This window comes from Diadema setosum, chromosome 11, assembly GCF_964275005.1.
Source record: "Diadema setosum chromosome 11, eeDiaSeto1, whole genome shotgun sequence".
NCBI lineage: Eukaryota > Metazoa > Echinodermata > Echinoidea > Diadematoida > Diadematidae > Diadema > Diadema setosum.
This window is the reverse complement of record NC_092695.1, coordinates 11,688,503-11,695,570: the sequence shown is the minus strand read 5'-3', so window position 1 is coordinate 11,695,570 and position 7,068 is coordinate 11,688,503.

The following is a 7,068-nucleotide window of genomic DNA, read 5'->3' as shown; positions in this document are numbered from 1 at the left end:
CTCATGCATATTCAAAACCTGCGTATAGCATGGGGAAATGATCAGAAAAAAAGATAAATTCTATACGAGAATAGCAACAATGTTGGTTTAAAAAGAACAACAAAAAACATGCACTTTTCGTACATTCAATATCTTTCTGTTATCATGACTTGAGGAACCTCTGTAAATCAAGTCCGGCATTATAGGCCTATCATCTGTCATTTTAGAAATCATTGCATTTCCAGTTTACACAGGCAAACCCTATTACTAGGAACACCAATACCATTTGCCCGCATTCACACTAGATTGCACATCACTAGGTTGCACATCGCAGGACTTTCATCTTCAAAACCATAGTGTAGATACTCAACAGGACTTCTCCCTCGTCTCCATGAAGTATGTTGGGTTCGAGGACAAAATTTGGAGGGGAGAGTGACCTTGGGCTGTAATTGATACCACCTAGCTGTAGTCATCAAATGTGCGCATGCACGATGTCTGGTTTCAAGTGGCAGGGCTTGCCCCAAGCCCCCATTGCCCCTGCAGCTCGGGGATAGTAGAGATAGCAGTGTGGATGGTCGGTCGTAAAAAAGATAAAGTCTCTGCAGATTATCCCTGTGACATGGGACCGAGTTTGGACACAGGGGGTATTTTGTTATTGTGGAAATATTTTTGGCGGTACAGGTGTTTTAACATGTATGTCTATGGCAGTCTATGGTACAACTCACTTAGTAAAATGAGCTGATATTGGAAACACATAATGAGATTTCATTTGTATGAGAGGAATTTAAGGGTGAAACAGTTATTTCCTCCGCCAAGGAGGGAGGTTATGTTTTCGTTACCGTTGGTTTGTTTGTTTGCTAGTTACAGTGTAGTTTGTTTGTCCCTGTGCAAAATAACTCGAAAAGTAGTTAACGGATTTGGATGAAACTTACAGGAAAGGTTGAGAATGACACAAGTAACAAATGATTAGATTTTGTAGTGATCCGAGAATTTTTGGGGAATTTGTGGAGGATTTTTTATATTTTGACAGGTAGGGTCAATGAACTTGGGAGTTCAAGCTGCACATTTTTGAGGTTTTCAAATGCGCACTAAAGTGCATGCTCCACTTTCTGCTAGGGCGAGGCGCGCAGGGTTTATGACGTAACAAAGGCTTCTATATTGGGAAATCAGGCAATTTTTCAGCATGTATACCTATGGGTGGAAATCGCTGATCTTCATGGAAGAGCACAGAGAGCTTTTCCCCAGTGGTTGAGAGGAGAAAAATCTCCTCGGTGGAAAGTAGCTGCTTGGCGGAGGTCTGCACTCTCAGAGTGCTTTTCTAGTTATTTCCTGGAATTGCTTTGTTCATTACATTGAGATTGAGTGAAGGGGAAGTGATCACCTTCCCAGCACACCCTACGATGATTCACAACCAGGTGCACATCTTGCACACATTACACATGCGGGCACAATATACATTGCACACTCATTTCACACAAGAAGTGGAGGGGTAACACTGGGCGAGGTGTGCAGCGTATAGCGGGGCACAGTACTATGCAATGCATGGTAGTAGAAGGTATGACTAACTACTGGTGTATGTAGCTATAGTTACTAGACACTTCCACTCCAGCATGGGGTATAGGAAAACTTGTCACTGGAAGTGAGTAGAATGTTCTCTCCCCCAGTGTTTGCCCTTGTAGACCCACAAATGATATTTTGTAATAAACAAATTTGGTGGTTTATGTATGTGTGACTTCATAATTACAAAATTACTATCGTATAAGCTGTTATTTTCGCGTACAGATATTTACGTGAATGAGGAGGTCACAGACATTTTCGCAAGATGTTGTTTTCGCGATGTGACACTGAGGCTATCATAAGTGCACTATTAGCATAGTGTACGGCAACATTTTTGCATGTTGTTAAATTTGCGGTCCAGCCCTGATTTGCGAAATTCGCGAAAATAACAGCATATACAGTATTCAGTAATAGGGCCTACTCTACATTTCGCACAAATGCTTGCTGAAATAAGATTATTTTCTCCCCTGCATGTGGGGCCTTAATGTAGCAACAATTTATAGTCCTACATGTTGATATTCATGTAGGGTTATCTGTTTTTATAAGATTTTGATGTAACAAGGAATATCTTGCAGTCCCAATTATCTCATCATAACAGGGTTACCACATGTATTGAAGGAAAAGGCTGATACTTCCTAAAATTGAAACCTTGCATGATGACAGCTGAATCCTGTGTAGGACATGTGTAGAAATGTGCCATTTCTGGTCCCACCATATAAGACAAGAAACTTGTGCCTGAAATTTAATAACCCAATGCCTATAGGAATTTTGTGGTTCCTCTGTAAAGTTGTTATGGTTTATGAATTTCCTCATTAAAGAGTTTTATTTTGTCATTTGCACATTGATAAGCACAAAGAAAGCTTGTCATTGCTGTCGAAAGGCAGGAACGAAAACGTGTCAGAAAAGTTGACTTTTGTGCAAAAAACAACAAACAACCAATAAGAAATAAAAATAGAATGTGAATTAGTACAATAATTAATCTGTTATGCTTGCAGAAGAACGACATGGGGATATTTTGTTCAGCAATGTTCATCTGTGACTTCCTGATGCAAAATTTAGAGCGTGCATAATTGCCAAGTAGGCTCTGGTTCTTAGCAATAGTAATAGATGCAGCACATTATAAATGTACTTTATTATTATTATTATTATCATTATTATTATTGATAATGAATGATAGACCATGCATGCGGAGTAGGAGTAGGTCCATAACCCCAAAGCAGAATTTTCACCAATGAACAAGTACAGTTGTAGCTATAAAGGTTTACATTTGCAGAAAGTGACAAAATATAGGACTGGTGCAGGGTCAAAAAAACAAACAAACAAATAAAACAAACAAATCATGCATTTCAGACATAGCCTGCAGGTAGTTGTCTAGCAACTAGCACAAAAAAGAAAAGAAAAGAAAATGTGATGTGAGAAAAATCTGCATATTTCATGGCCAATGTATATGCCCCTACGATTAGTGTACGCTTAATACAAATATGATAAGCATACATCTTCATCACTCTTCATTGCTCTAACTCATTGTAAAATGGATGAAAATGTCGAGACTTTGGACGAGCGACAGTCCACCACAATAATGGATGCTGACAATTTTTTCTCAGCTTGTGGGTTGTTGTTCTTCATTGTGCAGAACACATACAAATGCCTTCCGTAATTTCCATAACCATGTGCTTACCAGTAGATACAGTTTGCATGCCTGGGTGTCTGGAAAGACATCTTTTCTCAAGTTATTCATGCCATAGAAGTCATATCACCAATGTTCTATGGAAGTGCGCTACATCAGCATCTAGTGCAGTCACCTGTACTTCTATACACGTAAATCATTGTAAAAGTTGTGGGGTTGCTTCAGTGCAAGGTACAGTGTATCAGCACTGTATTCGTATTGTACGTTGTGCCTATTTTAAAAGGGAATGAGTAATAAAAATGTGTACAGCATTCATTCTGTATGTGCACTATTCACCAAACTGCGCAATAACAGCTTGTAACATTTGGTGATTACTGTTTACGCCGAATATTTCGCAAGGTTTTTATTTTCGCAAATTTCGCGAGTCTGGTGCTATTCATGAAATTAAAGACATGCAAAAATAATGACTCTGATCCCAATACAATACATAATCCAAGATTGCCAGAATTTAGACTTGCTAATGGCATATACAGTAGTTCAATAGAGTTCAATGAGTAAGACACTCCATGTACTGACTGCCACGTACTGAGATTTAGGTGTGTGAAGGCTTGAACTCCGTGTCTACTTTGAGGTCTGATTGACACACAAAAACCCATAGCATTGTACACACTGTCCCTAAGTTCCACCTACAAAGTGGGTTAATGCAGCAATGGTTTTAACTAACAAAACAATAAACTGAGAAATTGACTGCTTTCATTCGATGGGACAACAAAGTGTATCTAGTGAACTTTAGTATGACTGACAATTTTTCGTATGATTCCGTGTGCTGCAAAAATCTGTGGCCGGATTCCTACCATTTATTCTTCCGCTTAACTCGGATTTTGAAATCATGATACATATAAAGCAAAGGAAGAAATTGAAGTACTGTGCTGAATGCATTATGAAGAGGGGATTCACCTGTGCATGTGTGGTATCATATCATCAATTTTTGTGATGGTTCGCCATGTGAACCCCACAGATGAGAATCTGCAGTTCATTTTGGAAGCATGCTCATGTATGTTTTATGTACAACTCAGAGGATAGAGAATGTATAGAGGAGAAAAGTAGAAACAGCAATGAATGTATGTACATGCTACATGTGTATGTTTTGATGTGTCAGGTTGGCTTACAAATACATATGGCTCTTTTAAATCAAAGTCAGAGTGGAAGATTTTGTTTGCTGCTTCTGTCGTTTCTTTTCATAGTATAGCTTGCACCTATCACTTTTCTGCATGATACCACATCTTCTGGTATCTTTGCCCCAAATGAATATTATAAAACCTGTTACCATCATAATAGAGACTGTGCAGTATTATCAGTTACAGTATAGGGAAATTCCATCCTGATGTTAAAGGTATCATATAGTTTTGGTTGAGACCTAACTTCAGGTTTCTAACATTTTTTGGTGAGATAATGCAAAACCTTTTACGAAATATGAAAGAACATGTAATTCCAAGAGAGACTCAATGTTTATTTGATGAAAATTGATTTTGAAATGGCTGAGATATCCAAAAAGCGATCCTAATAATAGGTGGGACCCACTTTTTATTACGATCGCTTTGTTCTACTTTGTTTCTGGATGTCTCGACTATTCCAAAACCGATTTTCATCAAATAAACTTTGAATTCCACTTAGAATGGTATGTTCTGTACGACTTTTTAAGTGGTTTCTTGGTAGTCTTGCAAAAAAGTTCAAAGCTCAATTCTTATCTCTACCAATACTATACCATCCCTTTAATGTTGCTTTGTATGTAAACAAAGATCAGATAAGCAGATTTGTGAAAACAATCAGACACACACACAAAAAAAGTTATGAGCTATACAAGTTTAGAGAGTGAGACAAATGGACTACTGTGTGTGATTTAGGTGTTGAGCAACTCCATTCAGTTTGTGCACAGAAATTCTTCAAGTTTCATTTATCTCCTGAGGAAAAAAAAAAAAAATCATCTGACGTGTTCTTGGTATGTGGTAAGAATGATGTGTTTTTGCATGTCTTCCTCAGCAAGTAAGTTCTCTCTGGGCCCAAACATTTGAGAGAAGTCAAAAGTAATGATTTTTTTTTTTTTTTTTTTTTTTTTGTATGTACAACACCAAGATTACACAGAGCATATAAGAGTAAACCTATCCATAAGTCCATATTTTGAGCAAGGTTAGTTCTGAAAGTAAACACTTCAATGAAGCATTAATATGCAGTTTTGCAATAGCATTGCATATTACTCTTTCATTGGTGAAAAAAAAGCAGGGGAAATATTTGGCAAATTTCAGTTGTTAGCCAACTTCTCAGGAGTCAATATTGAGGCAAAATTTTAAGATTATTCAAATTTGTTGTCTGGATGAGTGAGCCTATTTAGGAATGTGGACTTTGACGTCCAGGATTAATCTCTGTGACTGGGGTGGTTAAATAAATATCTTCAGGCAATGCCAAAGGGATGTTTTGTTGGGTTGAGTATGACTACTCATAGATGGCTTTCTAATCATCGACCTGTCCATGTTCTTCTAATTCTTATCTAATTTCTCTAGATAACCCTTTTAGCTTTTCTCATCAATGTAGGTGGCAAAGTGACAGTAATGACCCGTCTCCCAGAATGCGCAAAAGAAAACCATTCTCTTGTCACTTAATCACACTTCTGCATGTCATTCTGCAGCCAGTTATTTTTTTTTTTCACCTTGTGTACAGAATCAATTCATGACTGTCATATAATCTGAAATTAAGATAAAAAAGTTTCTAATATATGCCTTAAAAAAAAATAAAAGGCAGTCATGTAGACATAAAAGGGACAACTGCTAAGAAAAAAAGCTCTGGTCATATGCTAAGGAGTGCATGGCAGCCACAAAAGTCAGACCTATTTCTATGACTACTTTGCAAATCAGACATTATATCAGAATGTTCCAATCTTGTTAATGCAGTTTCAATGTTAACTCGATTGCAGAATGTTAAATATCTGAATCCTGGCTGCCCATTACCCACTTCAAACTGTAACTACAGTGTATTGCAAATTGTGGAGCTGGCAACTGATCAATGAGTGGAAGAGAAATAAATTGGAGCAGTTATTGGATTGGAATCTAACATTTCATAAATTTGCTTCAGCTTGTCCCTTCCTTGTCAACCTGTTATCTAATTTGTCATTCTTACTTTTGTCTCTGCTCTGCCCTGAAGGGCTCGAGAGGCACGATCTCTCTCGTGTGTATGTACATCCCAGATCTCTTTTAGGATTATGTTAGCATGGTTTGATACTGGGCTAAGGTATGAGATGGACATGTACTCATTAGATACTCGGTGACGGATCCAGTGGGAGTGTACCGGGAGCCCCCCCCCCCCCCCTTTAATTTTTTCCTTAAAACAAAAGAAATAAAAAGAAAATAATGGGGAGGGGTGCGTGCACCCCCCTTTAAAGCCCAAACAAAGTTCTGGTACGCCTGCAAAAGTTGTCAAATTTTGCTCCAAAATGTGCACGTATGCCTAGGAAATGTGCGGAATAGCGCTGTAATAACAAGATATTCGATGGGTAACGACGAAAATGGGAAATATTAACCAAAAACGTTCAGTCTCAGAACTTACCCGAACGGGGTCAGGACTCGGGGATAACTCGGCCTCGCTTTGCTTGACGGCGGGATGAGTTGTATTGATTGTCCCTCTGGATTGTACAGCGTTGTACTATGCATATGGGAGCAGCCTGTATAAACTACATTGTAGCGTTCTGGCTACTCGCAGTAATGGTCCGAGTTGTTATAACGCGCGCATCAAAAACCTCTTTGGCGCGCATGCAAAATTAGTGTGCGCCTCTCAAGCACCTCTAAAAACAATCAAAGACACTTGATAAACAACAACAAAAACTTCAAAGACCGCGCGTCTCAGCAACTGAGGTG